This window comes from Gossypium hirsutum, chromosome A07 (assembly GCF_007990345.1).
Source record: "Gossypium hirsutum isolate 1008001.06 chromosome A07, Gossypium_hirsutum_v2.1, whole genome shotgun sequence".
NCBI lineage: Eukaryota > Viridiplantae > Streptophyta > Magnoliopsida > Malvales > Malvaceae > Gossypium > Gossypium hirsutum.
In genome coordinates this window covers 44,167,976-44,184,423 of record NC_053430.1, presented here as the reverse complement: position 1 = coordinate 44,184,423, position 16,448 = coordinate 44,167,976, and the positions used below count along the sequence as shown (strand labels likewise).

At 32.4% G+C, this 16,448-nt stretch overlaps 2 long non-coding RNA genes across 15 annotated transcripts; both read right to left on the bottom strand.

Moving 5' to 3' along the window:
- Window positions 1-592: 592 nt before the first annotated feature.
- LOC107955316 (uncharacterized) lies at window positions 593-9,597 on the bottom strand. 10 transcript variants are annotated; one of them, XR_005930737.1, is made up of 11 exons: window positions 7,513-9,593; window positions 7,122-7,415; window positions 6,893-6,998; window positions 5,801-5,888; window positions 5,308-5,573; window positions 4,815-4,953; window positions 4,087-4,247; window positions 2,141-2,385; window positions 1,817-2,034; window positions 1,365-1,463; window positions 593-1,271 (listed from the first exon to the last, which is right to left on the bottom strand). It is a non-coding gene; the product is annotated as an uncharacterized lncRNA (long non-coding RNA). The 10 variants fall into 10 exon arrangements; XR_005930735.1 differs by having other exon boundaries at window positions 5,770-5,888; window positions 6,893-7,415; window positions 7,513-9,595; XR_005930734.1 differs by having other exon boundaries at window positions 5,308-5,888; window positions 6,893-7,415; window positions 7,513-9,596.
- A 576-nt stretch (window positions 9,598-10,173) lies between these two features.
- Window positions 10,174-12,224, bottom strand: LOC107955318 (uncharacterized). 5 transcript variants are annotated; one of them, XR_001699917.2, is made up of 4 exons: window positions 12,031-12,224; window positions 11,435-11,781; window positions 11,158-11,320; window positions 10,180-10,295 (listed from the first exon to the last, which is right to left on the bottom strand). It is a non-coding gene; the product is annotated as an uncharacterized lncRNA (long non-coding RNA). The 5 variants fall into 5 exon arrangements; XR_001699914.2 differs by having other exon boundaries at window positions 11,435-11,734; window positions 12,031-12,223; XR_001699916.2 differs by having other exon boundaries at window positions 11,435-11,708; window positions 12,031-12,223.
- Window positions 12,225-16,448: the final 4,224 nt, after the last annotated feature.

Sequence of the window (16,448 nt, the reverse complement as noted above, 5' to 3'; positions counted from 1 at the left end):
AACTTAAAAGAAGTTGGGATAAACTCGTCTAAGGTAACCTTAAAAAGGTTAGGGTAAACCCGTCTAAGGCAACTTAAAAAGGTTGGGATAGATCTTTGTCTCATGTCTAATATTTTTTTACGACGTTTTTCTCGATTTTAAGAGCCTATTTTGGTGAAATATGAGCAATGTATTGGGTTTGGAAAAGTTTGAATCAATATTAATTGAACAATTAATTAACATAAAATGATCATATAAATACAAAATTATCATTGAATAATACAGTTAGTAATTTATATACAAAATCCTAATAGAAGTAGTCAACAAGTTGCGAACATGTTGTCAACCTATTTCACATGACATCAAAAAATTATACAAAATCCTAATAGAAGCAGGACAACTGCATTCATCAACCACTATAACATATATATAATACATAATATGTAGCAAGCCTTATTCATCATCATCTGAACTGAAGGCTTTATCATCAAGTCCATTACTCTAAAATTCAACTGCAAAAATAGCAATGTACATTTTCTATTTATACGAGTTAGATGAGAAAAAATATGAACACATGGGAAGAATATTTTAATATTAACCAAAGAACCATAAATTGAAGCTAAATAAAGAATTTTCATCAGTACATCCACTAATTATTAGTTGAGCAAGCAATGAAGACATCAAGTAAGAACATAGCATTCAATTACAACAATCAATGTCCATTAAATCATTAACAAACTTATTGACAATCTAGTTATAAAATAGTCACCTTACTATGCTTACTATGAAAAACCTTGTACTTACTTGACATTCCTTTTTCCATACACTCATTGATGAGATCTATATACTTTTTTCTCACGAGCATCCATCATATCCATGAACTTTGCCTCTCGAATTCCAGTTAATTTCATAAATCTTTCTTCTACCTTAGCTATCAAACGAGCTTCTCGCTCCGCGGCCTCCGTACAAAATCGAGATTATGCTTCCTCGAGTAAAGTTTTCTCTCGAATTGCTTGTTCGGCTTGAATTGTTTGTATTTGCTCGACATGTTTAGCACTCATCTTTTCAATCAATGTACTAATAGCCGATGTAGATTGGCTTCCTCGGGTGACTGACCCATAGCCAAACAACTTGGATTTGGTCATCCCACGTCCATATCCCAACATTTTTCCATCCTTTTCAGAGCCGAACACTTGTGTATAGACCTTGTTTTCTAATGCAATATTATCTTGAGGTGTGAAAGAGCTCTCAGGTGTTGGCATAGAGTCTTTAACCATCTTGCATGCTTCATCCTACAATTTTCTTTAATTAGAAAAATCTATTTTGAAAAAAAATTGATGTCAAAATAAATATAAATAAACAAATAATACCCATTTGTTTCTTACATAAACTTGTTTTGCTGCCTCACTGCTCAATTTTTCACTCCCATCTTTGCGCAAATGTTGAAATCTAAACTATTCCAAACGCCAGGGTTCACGGCCTTCCTTCTCAGCGTATTATACAACAAAACAATAGTTGTTAACAATATTCACCAATGAGCACAGAATAATTAATATAAGTTACATATTGATTAATATGTAATACTTGCAAACTGTGCATTGAGGGTCACATATACTGTACTACCAGCAGTGTGTGCATAACGCACATTTGGTGGAGTTTTTTTGGCCTTTTTTGATTGTGCCTATTGTTTAAATTAATGAAAAAAAATGAGAGTAATAGGAAAGTTAAGTTTATTATGCCTCATTCAACAAATCACGCATTTATGCACCCCCTACTTTGATCATACCGTAAGTGGAAGCAGAAAAAATAGGACATTTAGTATAATAAAAGTGCATACCTCAGCTTGTGATGTTCCCCATCACTCCGCTAGCCACTTCCATTGATCATCTTGCACACCAGGAGGATTGTTTTTGTATATTTCTTCAATCGATCGACCTTCTTGGACCATCTTTTTGTAGTATCTAGTTTTTAAAGTCAATTTAAACTTCTTCGGAGTTTTCCAACATGTGAGAGAATGTCAGAGTCCTCCACCTTACCTTGGAGATCAAACTTTTCCTACACATATAACAAAATAATGTAGCAAGTACTCATTACATACAATTTCAAATAATGCAAAATTATTACAATACATTAAATTAGAAAATGATTATGTAATACATACATGAACGATTCTCAATATGTTTTCCAACACATATTTAGAAAGATGTTTCCAATGTTTTGTATTCAAAGGACAAATAGAACCAGTCCTTGCAATTGTACAGAGAAATTCAGCCAATTTGGACGCTTCCTTCCCAATAAGCTGGCCATATTGGTTGGCATCTACTACTATACGAGTTCCAGGTTGAAGGTTCCATATATCTTTCATGTTTGTAGGCTCTCGCTTTCTCTTAGTACCCTTAGTAGCCTCTGTCAAAAGTAACAATTATATTTTAGATATGAAAATTGAAAATAAATTATGTATCAATGTGAATAAATAAATATGATGCAAGAGTAAATTGTGAATATGGTAAAAAAGAAAAAAAAACCAATATTAATTATATAAAATCATAATAAAAGATTTTCTTTATCATAAAAAATACATAAACAAATTTCTTTTATGCTATTACTTGTAATGTGAAAGTACCTCAAATAGCGCTAAAGTCAGAAAAGCATCAAAATTCTTTATTTAAGAGAAGGGTTTTTGAATGATTTTATTTCTGAACTTGATTCATCAATAATAGGAGTCTTCAATAGGAATCATAGGTGAGTCAAAAGAGTACCCTCTTCTCGTTTTAAGTCAACTTAATTTCAAAATCTTGTTGAAATTTTTAATTAGAAAACTGAATTTTTTTTGAACAATAACAAAAATTCTTTCTATTTGTTCAAATAAAAAAAATTCATAGCTAAAAAAAAGTGAACTCTAATTAGTAAAAAAATTCGAGAAAAAAATTATTCCTTTGAACCCTTTGAAAAATCTCACGATTAATAACATATATCTTTGTTTAACAATGTCTCAAAATTGCTCCGGTTTACAACAAGGTTAATAGCAGATGAAATATTATCAATAATCCACTAAGATTGAAAGTGAAAACCATGTGTCGCGAAGCATTTGACACTATCTGACTTCAAACATCTTTGGCTGCCCCTTAGTCACAGAGTTTGAAAGAATAAAAACAGTAATTGCAAGTAAACTAAGCAGGGCTTCTTCAAGCACAGGTGACCAAAAAAAAACACAATGAACACTTAATGTGTTTATGTTGTTCAATTTTTTTATGTTTACTGGCCTAGAGATAATGTATTATCTTAAGACTTCATATATATGGTTACAAACAACAACACTTTACCAGATTAGTAAATTCACTTTTACACCTAACATCTAAATCACTCTTCTCTAAATTTACCTCCTAAAAGTTTAGTTTGTAAATCAAGAAACTCACTTGATTACTTACAAAATGCACTTTAGAAAACAAGTTCCAAATAATAGAGAAAGTGCTAAATTTTTCCACCTTTTTACTTACACAAACCGTATAACTGAATAAGTGCTAAAATTCTCCACCTTTTTACATACACAAACCTTTCAATATATAAGTATTAGTCAATTACTATCAACCTTTCCATCAAAATTGTCAGATAATCAACATATAAAATATCTTCAATAAATTAAGGATAAGATTTTAAATCTTCAAGATATGTTATTAATTAACAAACAAGATTTTAAATTTGTTGAAGAACAAATAGAAATGTAAAAACCCATCATGTTTAACAAAGCAAAGAAATGGTCCGAAAGTTGTGAAAAAGTATAGTACAATAGAAGACGAAAAGTAATCTACGAAGGAAATAAAACAAAACAAAAAATCCTTCCAATAATGGAGTGCAAAATAAGAGCGGCGACAAAATGGTAGCAAATAGAACTATCAGTAGGGCAAAAAACCAAAGACAAAGTTAAAGCCAAATTTTTGTGTTTCCCTGTATATTGTGAACAAAAAGAAAACTAGACTATAAAGCCATTAACCATTAGTCAACTTAATCAAAGAAATAATAAGTACCAGAGAAAGAATAAATACCAGCAGAAGGTAATAAACTAGTTTAAAACCAGAGAAATAATAAGTGAGAAGACAATGGAGGTACCAGCTGGACTTCCAGGTACTTCTTCTGCTGATTGAGTTAGAGTTTCATCTCCCGTGCTTTGACTATCAGTAGCAGCACTTCCCAAGGTGTTTGAACCTGTCGAAGAACCCCTAGAAGAGAATCGTACACCTTTTAATGTTCTGCTTTTGCCAATCATTTTCCTAGAAAACAAAGTGGTAATGGTTAACGATGAAGTAGCCAGCAGAGCACCAAAAAATTCATGGGTTTTGAGGAGGAGAAAAAACTGGGAAAAATATGAATTTTCAACTCTGTTGCTGGGAAACTTGAAAACCTACTGTAAATTTGGAGCAAGGTTTGCTTCTTTATTTACTTACCTTTTATTTTATCTTTTAAGGTTTGGCTGACAATTTTAAAGTAAAAAAGAATGTCCATTCCATTGGAATTTATATATTTTAGAAAATAATGACTGCATTTTATTAAAAGCGGGGTCGAAGCAGACCCAATAAACCAAAAACCAAGCAAAATAAACAAAAACACCAAATTAAGCCCAAAATACAAAAAAAAAAATAGCCCAAGGAAATATACAGCAAAAAGACAAAGGGGAAGCAAATATTTGAATATTTGCATAAATTTATATTCTATTCAATTTTCAAAATAATAACCTAAAAATTGACTTTTATAAATAAATTAGATTTAATAAATAACACATCAAACCTAAACAAAAAATATATTACGAGGTTTTGTAAAACATGTGTATCCAAATATACCTGGATAATTAACTGCACATCATTGATATCTAATCCAATGCTTGTATCATCAATATACCCAGAGATGCAGAGTATTTACAGGGCTCAGGAAGGTTTTGCTCCTGATCTTCAAAGAACAAACCAATACTTGCTTCTACGGCTTTTTTACATAAAAAGATCAGTCAGTGTTTTAGCTAGACGAATGGTGGGCCCCGTAGTTCAGGCATCATGCGTTATTAACATGGTAAAATGTAGCAAACATGATTGATACCAATGATAAAGCAATAGCACATGGTCTGTTAAATGAGCATGTACCAGGATTACTGTAATTGAACCTCATCCTATTTAAATATATGTTGATGGTTGATTAATTCTATCTATTTGATCAATAAGGGGATAAATTGCACTTTAACATAGATCTAGATGTGTTGTGTGTTTTCAAGCAGCAATGATAGGTTTGGATCGAGATTAAACTAAAAGATGTTGAGCCATCAAAATAGAGAACTGAAGTTACCTTAATAAACAGCTGGTCCTTACGAGGAAAAGAGTCAATAAAGCTATCTTTAAGTAGTAAAGAAACTTGGAAATTAATCAAACACATAAAAAAGATGATGGTAATGATTTAGAAAGAAACCGAGGAACAACATCAATTATATGAGCCAAACTGCCAACCCTATCATGGTTTGATTGTACACTAGTAATTGTATGAGATCTCAGATTTGCACAAATTGACTCGAGGTACTATCGCATGACTGTTAAAAATTGCGTTGCAGCTTCAACCTAGTAAAACAATTAGAACAATAACTATTAGAACAAAATTTAAAAACTGACTCAGCTTAACCATTAATTAATCTGAACTAAGTAGAAAGATATTTTGTTAAAATCTTGACATCTTCCTAGTAAAACAATGGGTCATGGAAACAGATACATTAAGCATTTTTTATAGTGATTGGTAAACACCCGCACTTTATTGCACCTATATGTAGGATGTTTGTTAGCAATTGAACCTTCATATGACAGTCTGGAATGTATTGACCTTAGTTTCGTTACAAGCTCTTTATGTCGAGGAAGTGTAGTCAAGTAACACGATTTCACCTGAATAACATATGTAAATCTTAAAAATAACTCTTAAAAATAGCTTGCATATTTACAGTCATTATCTGCAGATAAAAATAATTTCATTTTCATTTTCATTAAAATAAACTCAGTATTGAATGAAGCTCATATGTTGAATAAGACTATATTCTTGGCTTCCAACAGTTTATAATTTCATAATTCCTATGACCCAAAATGTCTTCAAATATAAAAAAGAACATACATAGATGTTAATATAACATGAATGTCATCTTCATCTAAGTGCTCTGTTTCTTTTAGGCAATTCATTCTACTCTACTGCATTAAAAATATCAATTTGCACTTCAAAATATTGTTCTTGTTCAAATTAAAACTAAAATTATTAAGTTAGAATATGATGATCACATTGCGGATATTCATCATCTTCTACAAGGGTTTCAATGCTTAGATTGAACAAATCTCTTGGCTTTATTCCGATAACATGGAACCATCCTTCACTCTTGCCATTCTTGACATAAAATACTTGTTTCGCTTGAGAAGCCAGTATGTATGGATCGTCTGAATCACGATTCCCTGTATGGATAAGCTCAGAAAATTTCACCATAATAAAACCATTTGCATCCTTCTTCATACTCCTAGGAGATTTAATATTCACCCAATCACATCTAAGCATGATAACCCAAAACCTTTCATAATAGTTTAGCTCGAGAATTTCAATGCAATTGCCATAATAATTTCTCCCGTCAGCAAAAACCATCACGCCACTATTTTGAGCCTTACGATGTTGCTTAAGTTTTTTAGCATAGACCCTAAAACCATTAATTATAAGCCCATCATATGTAGAAACCACCTTATGCGGTCCTCGAGTAAGAATAATTACATCAGCATCAACTTGTTCAACTTCCATCTTTGGAATCTAACCATATAGTAGGAAATCAACGAACACTTATTCTATGATCAAATTTCCACAATGTTCCCTCATTACATAAATAATACGATAAATTATTTTAAAAGTGACAATTTACCTATTTCGCAAGCCATCTTGGGAACTTTTCAACCAACCATTTTTCCTCTGTGCGTTTACTAACTTGAATGCCACCATAAATAGCTCGCTCAGATTCCAAAAATTCCCTATAATATATTCAGTATTTTGCGAAAAATGTTATCAAAATGTATACAAATTATGTTATAACTTTATTTGTCTATTGGTTAAGAAAAAGAATCGAATGAAAAGATTTTCCTCAGGAAACTCACTGACGGTATGGTGATAACTTATCGCTATGCAATAGAACATAGCGGTTTGCTTGTGCAAGAGATCGCATGTCTAATATCTTCGTGTTCATGGTGCCAATTGGACGTCCTCCAGAAGAGAAAATGTATCATTTTTGAATATTCCCATCATTCCTCGGAGGATGAGAAAATATAGTCTCCACATCAGAAAAATACCGCGAGCAAAATGTAAGACATTCTAAAACTATGTACCCTTCAGCAATGGAACCTTCGGGATAAGCTCTATTTCGCACTGAAGCTTTCAATCCCATAAGATACCTACATCACATACATTTATTTTTACATGCTTATTATATTCTATATTAAAATAATAAAAATAAAATATTGTAAAATATTTTTGATATATTTCATATACCTTTCGATCAGGTACATCCACCTGTATTGAACAGGTCCACCAAGCTTAGCCTCTATCTCCAAATGAATAATCAGATGAATCATAATTGTGAAGAAACTTGGAGGAAATATTTTCTCCATTTCACAAAGTGTTAATACGACTTGTATTTGAAGTTGATCAACTTCTTGTGGATCAAGACTTTTTACACATAATCTCTTGAAGAAATCTAATAGATTAGTAATAACACTTAGCACCTTCTTTTCTACAACTCCTCTTAAGCATATAAGAAGCAAATTTTGCATGAGAATGTGACCGTCATGAGTTTTAAGGTTGCTCAACTTGTGCTCTTTCAAATTCATGCATCGAGATATGTTTGATGCATAACCATCGGGTACCTTTAAGTTTTTCACAATGGAAAGAAAAATATCTCCTTCCTTTGATGCAAGAGTGTAACATGCTTGCGGTAGGTACTCTTTCCTATTTCTCATTTTTGGATGAAGATAACTTCAGATTCCCATATCTTGTAGGTCCTTGCGTGCCTTGAAGTTATCTTTACCACCGCGTGAGAGATTAAGAAGGGTGCCTACGACATTGTCACATATATTCTCCTTGATGTGCATGACATCCAAGTTATGTCGAAGTAAATTGTAATGCCAATAAGGCAAGTCAAAAAATATGCTCATCTTCTTCTATAAAGTATCGTCTTGATTTATGAGATTTGATTCATCTCCCTCTACCTGTAATTCTTTAAAGTTGTTAAACAAATCACACCCCTCGTCTACATCAAGTCCTACAGACCCTTCATCTAGTTCTTCTCTATCGCTCTTTCGAACTTTTCCATAAATGAAATTAACACCTTCAACTTCTCTTAAAATATCTTCCCTAGATCATGGTATAGGAGCTACCCCATACTCGATAGTGCCATCGAATTCATGACTCTATTTTCGAAATGGGTGTTCAGCTGATAACCATCAACGATGACCCATATAACAGAACTCTCGACCATACCGTAGCCATCGAGATTCAGTTTTTTTAGCACATACTAGGCAAGCAACCCGACCTTTTGTACTCCACCCTGAAAGATTAGCGTAAGCTGGGAAATCATTGATTGTCAGAAGAAGACAAGCCCGTAAAGTGAAAGATTCGGAAGCTGATGAGTCAAAAGCATCAACTCCTGTCCACAATTGCTTTAACTCTTTAATTAAAGGCTGCATGTAGACATCAATGTCGTTGCCAGGTCTTTTTTCACCAGGGATAACCATTGAGAGTATCATTGATGATTATTTCATGCATGCCCAAGGTTCCAAATTATAAGGAATAAGAAGTACGGGCCATGTACTGTGACTTGTACTTATTGTTCGAAATGGATTGAATCCATCGCTAGCCAAACCTAGCTTAACATTGCGAGGATCAGATGCAAAATCAGTAAACCTTTTATCAAACGTATCCCAGGCAGAACCATCGGTTGCATGTTTCAATATACCATCTTTGGCTCGTCCTTCTTTATGTCATCTCATGGATTGTGATGTCTTGGAGGATTGAAATAATCTTTTAAGTCTAGGAATCAAAGAAAAGTACCGTAATACCTTGGCAGGCTTAGGACGGTGACACAACTGGGATACAACGGAATATCACAATCATTTAGAAGAGTAGTTGCTCTCTCCGTAGTCCTTTGGGCTCATTAACATCATACTCTCGACCATTATTTTGAAACTCGCTTGAAACTCTATCAAAAATCTCATTAAGAGTTGGGATGTTGATACCTAGAGCATCCGTTATGAGATCTCTTAAATCGGCTTCGTTGTCTTGTAACAACGTACAAATTGACGGAGAAGTTCTCAACGTTTGGTCGGTTTGCACCGATGTTCTTTCAATGGATTCTCCATGAAAAATCCAATACTTGTATTCTTTTATTATACCATGAAGACGAAGATGCTCACCCACAATATGTGGTTCGTGCAATATCCTATTATTGCAACGATGGCATGGACAATATATTTTTCCATTAAAAATTGATTTTCCAATTGCAAATGATAGAAATCTTTCTATTCCAGCTAGGTGATTGGTGCTAAATCTTGGAGCATCCATCCAACTTTTATCAACCATCTGTTAAAGTAATTAATATTAAAATAAAGTATCTATTAATACCTAATCCTAAGGTTCATGAGTGAAAAGAGATGAGCTTCCTAGTGAGCTAACAGCAACCAAAACTACCTAATCCAGAAATAAAATAACAAATTTAAATATTAAAATAAATAAAATTTATCTTTATGACAATTAAATAATATTAAAATTTATGATAAATAATATCTAAATTCCTAAATAAAATAATCCAAACTACAAAGATAGAAAAATTTTAAAAACGAAAAAAAAGAAGGAAAAGAAAAGATTAACTAACCTTCTGGTTATATCATCAACAAATTAGCTCAAAAAAGCTTCATATGAGGCAAGCTCAATGCCAATTAAGAAGGGCAAATAGACGTTTTTAAAAGACTAATTATTTTCAAAAAAAAATTGACATTTTTTTCCCTTGAGAAAATGAATCTTTCTTTTTTCATTTTCTTCAAAAAAAGGTAGGATAGTCGAAACATGAAGCAGACATATTAAAGTTTGAGGTATCCAATCTCCAAAGTATATGCAGAACATTAAAAAAATTGCTTTTAAAACCACATTGATTTAAAAACTTGCCTTCATGTACCTCCCTGCTTGCCTCATAAGCCAAACTGGTGGTCTTTCAACATCTTGCCTTCGAACAACATTGAGCAATAGGGGTTCTGCTAAAGCTTTTGGTTCTACTACAGCCCCTAAATGAGAATTTCACAAATAAAACTATTAAATCAACCATTTTCAGCAAAACATAGATAGGGCTCTATAATGCGGTCAAGCCAGATAAAAGAGATTAGTTAAAGAAAAGAATGGTGGAGAATCAATGGTGTGAATGATTCAGCTAACTGAAATATGCTATTCTTGCATATAAGGGGATGCAAATGTATGAAAACTATATATCTTGCTGAAATTAGACAGAACAAAGGTAATTTCAATCAGATTGTTACTGTTTATAATTTTCAATCAATCATCAACACAAACATGCCACAGTAGAACTAATTTTTTTTCACTTAATCAAAGTGCAGCAGCTAACAATGCTGCAGAAAGCAAAACATACAGCAGGAGCAAACAGTCCTAAGCAAGAACAAAACCGATTACAAATAGATTACAGTAATCTAATCCACAAAAACCCAACTGAACCCCATATGAAAAACAGACCTAAAAAAAAACTTGCACAAAAATGATGTTTATTACAATCAATCAACACAAACATGCCACAATAGAACTAAATGATGTTTATAATTTTTAATTTACATTTGTCTATTGCAATTTGATAACAGTTATTAGCCACCACATTTAGAAAATATTGCCAATGCAAACCAACGGCCAAAAAAAGTTAACAAATGTGCAATGCAAAAAAACAAATCTTGGTCAACAAAACAGCAGTTAATGCATCTATTTCATAGTCGTAACGTTTTAGATATGAGCAAGTATCATGTAACCCTTGCAATTTAATTCAAATGATTGAAGACATAAACAATTAAACTAAAACAGGATTAACATAGACAAAAAAAAATAAAGCTTTAACTCAAATCATTACTAGTCCAAAATTAATGCTACCTTGTTATCTTCATCAGAGAAATTTTTCAAGCAATACTGGATTACACGATGACCATTCAAGTCCTTCGACAATGCAACAACTTCAATGCTTAGAGCTAACATAAACAACGAGATCTTTTGTTGAGTAGTAAGTTTCTCCAACAATTTTTGTATAGCACGAGCCCTGCCACCGAATGAAAATATATTTGTATTTTATTTATTAAACACAAAACAACTTCTTAAGGAGAAAAAAAAACAAAAAAACAAAAATAAAACAAAACCGAATCAACCAACATACCCATGAAGATTGAGACAAATCTCAACAAGTCGAAACCGATTCACCAGGTTCTACCACTACAGGGTCGGGGATTTCATACAGAGCAAGCAAGTATTGAGTCTTTTTAGCTTCTATAGACTATCCTTCTCTATGTTGTTAGGGGAAGCCTCTTAATGTGCAATCTTACTTTGCACTAATTGTTACAACACTATCTATGAACCCTCAATTCACACCGTGGCCAACTTCAGCTAGAAAACATAGGTAAAACCCCTTAGCTTTGTTATTTTCTGTTGACCTGAACTTGAGTGGAAATAGACATTGCTTAAATTTGCAATGGTTTCCAATGACATAAAGTTCAGTATGGATTACTAAACAGACCAAAAAAGCAGTGTCAATATTGCTGATATTACTGAAACAAAAACAGAATTCCAAATTTATCAAACCCCACTTGTACAAGGAAAGTGGCCTTAAATATAGATAACTATAGATTAAATGAAAATAGCCAAGATTTCAAGTAATTGAATACTATTCCCTGACCTTAAATATATATAAACTGTAGATTAAAGGACATCGACCTCATTTATCATTTAACACAAAACCGAATCAACCATACATACCCATGAAGATTGAGACAAATCTCAACAAGTCGAAACCGATTCACCAGGATCTACCACTGCAGGGTCGCGGATTTCATGGAATCTGTAAGGCAGGCTTTCAAAGAAGGTACCGTGACAAACCAGTAGCTGAAGCAGGTGGTAGACGGCAGATGTAATTGGTTTTCTTTGGCCAACAGAAATTTGGAGTGAGAATAAGGGGTTTTTTATGGGTAAGAATCAAGGTAAACTGACCACTAATCCCATGCCATGTCACTTAGTATTTTTTACTAATTATTTATTATTCAAAAATATTTTACTTTCTTTAATTAAACTATTTATTATTTAATATTATCATAATAATAAATTTATATTCAAACTTTGGAAATTTTTAATAATTTAGCTTTCATTTTTTTTAGTTAAATTTGATTCTTAATTTTTTAAAAAGAGTAAATTTATTTTTATAACCTAAAATGTTAACTAAAACAATAAATTGTTAAAAATATTAGGGTGATAACCCGCTAATCTACACATACTTTATACTGACATGGTATTATTTATTATATATTATATCAGTAAATAATTTAAAATTTTTATTCATTAAATAAAAAAATTAAAATTCAAAAAATTATACAAATAGTTCGTAAAAAATAAAAATATGAATAACATGGATTAACATGCATATATATTACCATATTTAAATTTTTACATTTTAATTAGTTTTTTATTAAAATAATAATGATTTAACTTTTTTTAAAAGGATAATAATTAAATTTCACTCTTTTTAAAAGATTAAGAATTATATTTAATTTAAATAAATAAATAAAAGCTAAATTGATAAAAAAAAATAAATATTAAGAACTAAAATTTTCATTATGACTTTAATAATTAACTCTTAGTCTTCAAGTAAATACACAGAAAATACGAGGATTCTATAAATATTATGACTTTTTTGTTAGAACTATATATCTATAATCCTTCCCCAACCTATAAATACAAGGATAATGCTCTTCAGCGCATTTTAACCCACGTCCTCTTACATTGGCAACAATACTTATACCGATTAAGCTAATACTCAATCGACAAATTCAATTTCTTAAAATAAAAGTAAAGTAATAAATTACAAATGTACGAAGAATATAATCCTTAGAGCATATTTGGTTTATATATTTATCTCTATAATTATAAAAAGGAAATATTCTCCCAAGGAATTTGGGCATGTTCTTCATATCCAATGTTTTGAGAAAATGCAATGTGTCAAGCTTGGCATTGTTGCTTCAAAGAGAAAGCATTTATCAAAAGCTCAGAATTTATCTAACAATTCGATCCTTTTTACAAAATTCCATTAATGCATTAACGTTCCATCCAAAGAGAATAACAAACATAATCTTTTCTTGCCCTAATTTTTTTACCTTTTTAACCAAAGAAATATATCAATAATAACAATAATATATATTTCCTCAAAATAAATACTATACATTAGATAGCTAACATCTATCAACACGATTATTTTGGAAAATAACAAATTCTTTGTAGCCTATTAACAAATTATAATAAGATTCGCGAACTTAATATCTATAATCTTTAATATTTTTATTTAGATATATATTTCAATCAAAATATTTTTTTAGTGTCAATCATTTATGAATATATTTGTTACATAAATTAAATTGCCAACTTAAGTGATGCCTTAGACATATTATTGGACAAAACTAATTCTTAAACCTTAAATCATAAACACTAAACCTGAAACCCTAAACACTAATCTTAAACCCTAAACCATAAACCATAAACCTTAAAACCCTAAAATCCTAAACCCCTTAGGCATGCATATACCAACCCTTATACAAATAGTTGGCCAAAGTGTATGTTCGCAAGTCTATCCCAACACTTGGGAAAGTGTCGGCCCAAAAGTGTAGTCATAGTGTTGGACAAAGCCGACTCTTATTTAAGCGTTACCTTAAGTATGCATATCCCAACCCTTATACAAAAAGTTGACCAAAGCGTATGTCGGCAAGTCTGTCCCAACACTTAGGAAAATATCGTCTTAGGACTGGACAAAACCAACTCTTATTTAAGCGTTGCCTTAGGCATGCATACCTCGACCTTTATACAAAGAGTTGGTCAAAGCGTATGTTGACAAATCTATCCCAACACTTAGGAAAGTACAGTCCCAAAACTGTCGTCTTAGGACTAGAAAAAAGCCAACTCTTATTTAAGCGTTGTTTTAGGCATACATATCTCAACCCTTACGCAAAGATTTGGCCAAAGCGCATGTTGGCAAATCTATCCTAACACTTACAAAAGTGTCGCCACAAAAGTGTCGTCTTAGGACTACACAAAAGCCAACTCTTATTCAAGTGTTGCCTTAGGCATACATATCCCAACTCTTATACAAAGAGTTCGACAAAGCGTATGTTCGCAACTCTATCCCAACACTTAAGAAAGTGTCGCCTCAAAAGTGTCGTCTTAGGACTAGACAAAGCCAACTCTTATTTAAGTGTTGCTTTAGTCATGCATATCCCAACCCTTATACAAAGAGTTGCCAAAGCGTATGTTGGCCAGTCTATCTCAACACTTAGGAAAGTGTCGCCCCATAAGTGTCATCTTAGCACTGTTTTGTTGTAGTGGTTTATTCAATATGATGTTACACTCATATCTAGAGGAGAACGAAGATATATGAGATTTTGAGTAAAAATCGATGTAAAATTGACACTGAAGAGGAAGAAAAAAATGAGTTAGATCAAGGAAAAGAGGGATATGTATATTTTCAATACAAGCGACTCTCATTATTTTGTTTCCTATGCAAAAAACTGGGTCATGGGGAAGGATTTTTCCCGCTAAGAAAGAAAATAGGAATTCAAGAAGTCAATTTCGGATGGGATCTATCCCTAAGAGCACCAACCAGGAACGAGTTATTTACAGGAAGTAAATGGCTAAGAGATGAAAGGCCAAATGGATCTCAAATGGGCAATAGCTTCAACGGAATAGAAATTGATAGATGGGATAGAGAAAAGTTTGATGAACAGATTATCATGAAAGGAGACCAAGTTGTTGATCAATGGGAAATCATACAAGAGAATACACTAATTGAATCTTGTGATGGAAAGAAATGATAACAAAGAAAGGGAAATGGGAGCATTAATTCATTTTTTTGATAAATCAGTGGCCGTTAGTAAGCGAGCCAATCGGACACAATAAAAATATTAAGTTGGAACGTTTGTGGGTTGGGGCATCCACTAGTAATTAATTGCTTTCAAAACTTTGTTTCTAATTGAAACAAAATTAAGCGATAAAAGAATGGAAAAAGTTCAAGCAAGATGTGCATTTTCTAATGGAATTGACATTAGCGCGAGAGGATCCAAAGATGAATTATCAATTGGATGGAAATGGGAGTATGAGGTGCAATTGGGATTCCACTAGATGTGCATTTTAGAAAAAGAAGGAATGCCATTATAGAAAATCACAGGATTTTATGGTATTCCAGAGGAACAATACAGAGGGGAAACTTGGAATCTATTAAAGAGTTTAGGGAATTTTCAAGGTTTATCGTGGACGGTGATAGGAGACTTTAACGAAATCATGTTCTCTTATGAAAAGAGGGGTGGCAGGCTAAGAATGGATGAAAACATGGCCCATTTTCGAAAGACGCTGGAAAAGTGTGTCTTAATGAAATTGGCTTTTTCGATAGATGGTTTACATGGGAAAGAGGTAAATTATCGAAAAATAATGTTCGTGAGAGACTTGACAGAAGAGTGGCAAATCAGACTTGGTGGGAGTCTTTTCTGAGGTATTTTGTTAAACATTTAACGCACTATATATCTGATCATTGCCCATTATTAGTTGATCTAGGGATTGAAAATAGTACGGTTTGCAAGGAACGAAGCTTTTGATTTAACACAAATTGGATATTAGAATATCAATATGAACACCAAATAAAAAAATTGGGATGCGAATTTGGAAGATGTGCCTACAAAACTCCAAAAACTTGGGGAGATTCTGGACAACGAGATGGGACGACTTATGGCTAACAAAATAAAGGAATCTCATTCATTGAATAAAAGACTTGATGAATTGAATGCTTTGGACCCGAATGATGAAACACTTATAGAGTTAGAAGAAATCAAATTGGCATTAAATCTGAAAGTCAGCAAAGAAGAAATATTTTGGGAGCAACGAGCAAGAGTGAATTGGGTCAAATTTGTAGATAAAAATACATCATTTTTCCATAACTTTGCAAATCAACGAAAAAAAAGGAATAAGGTGAAAAGGCTAAGAGGACCAAATGGGGGATGGATTACTGATGAGGCAGAGAAAGTAAAGATTGTAACAGAATACTTCAAAGAACTTTCTAGGGCTTCAAATACATCAAATGATGATAGGGTGCTTTCGGGTATTAACGAGTGCATTCATGACAACATGAATAAGACTTTATTAGAAGA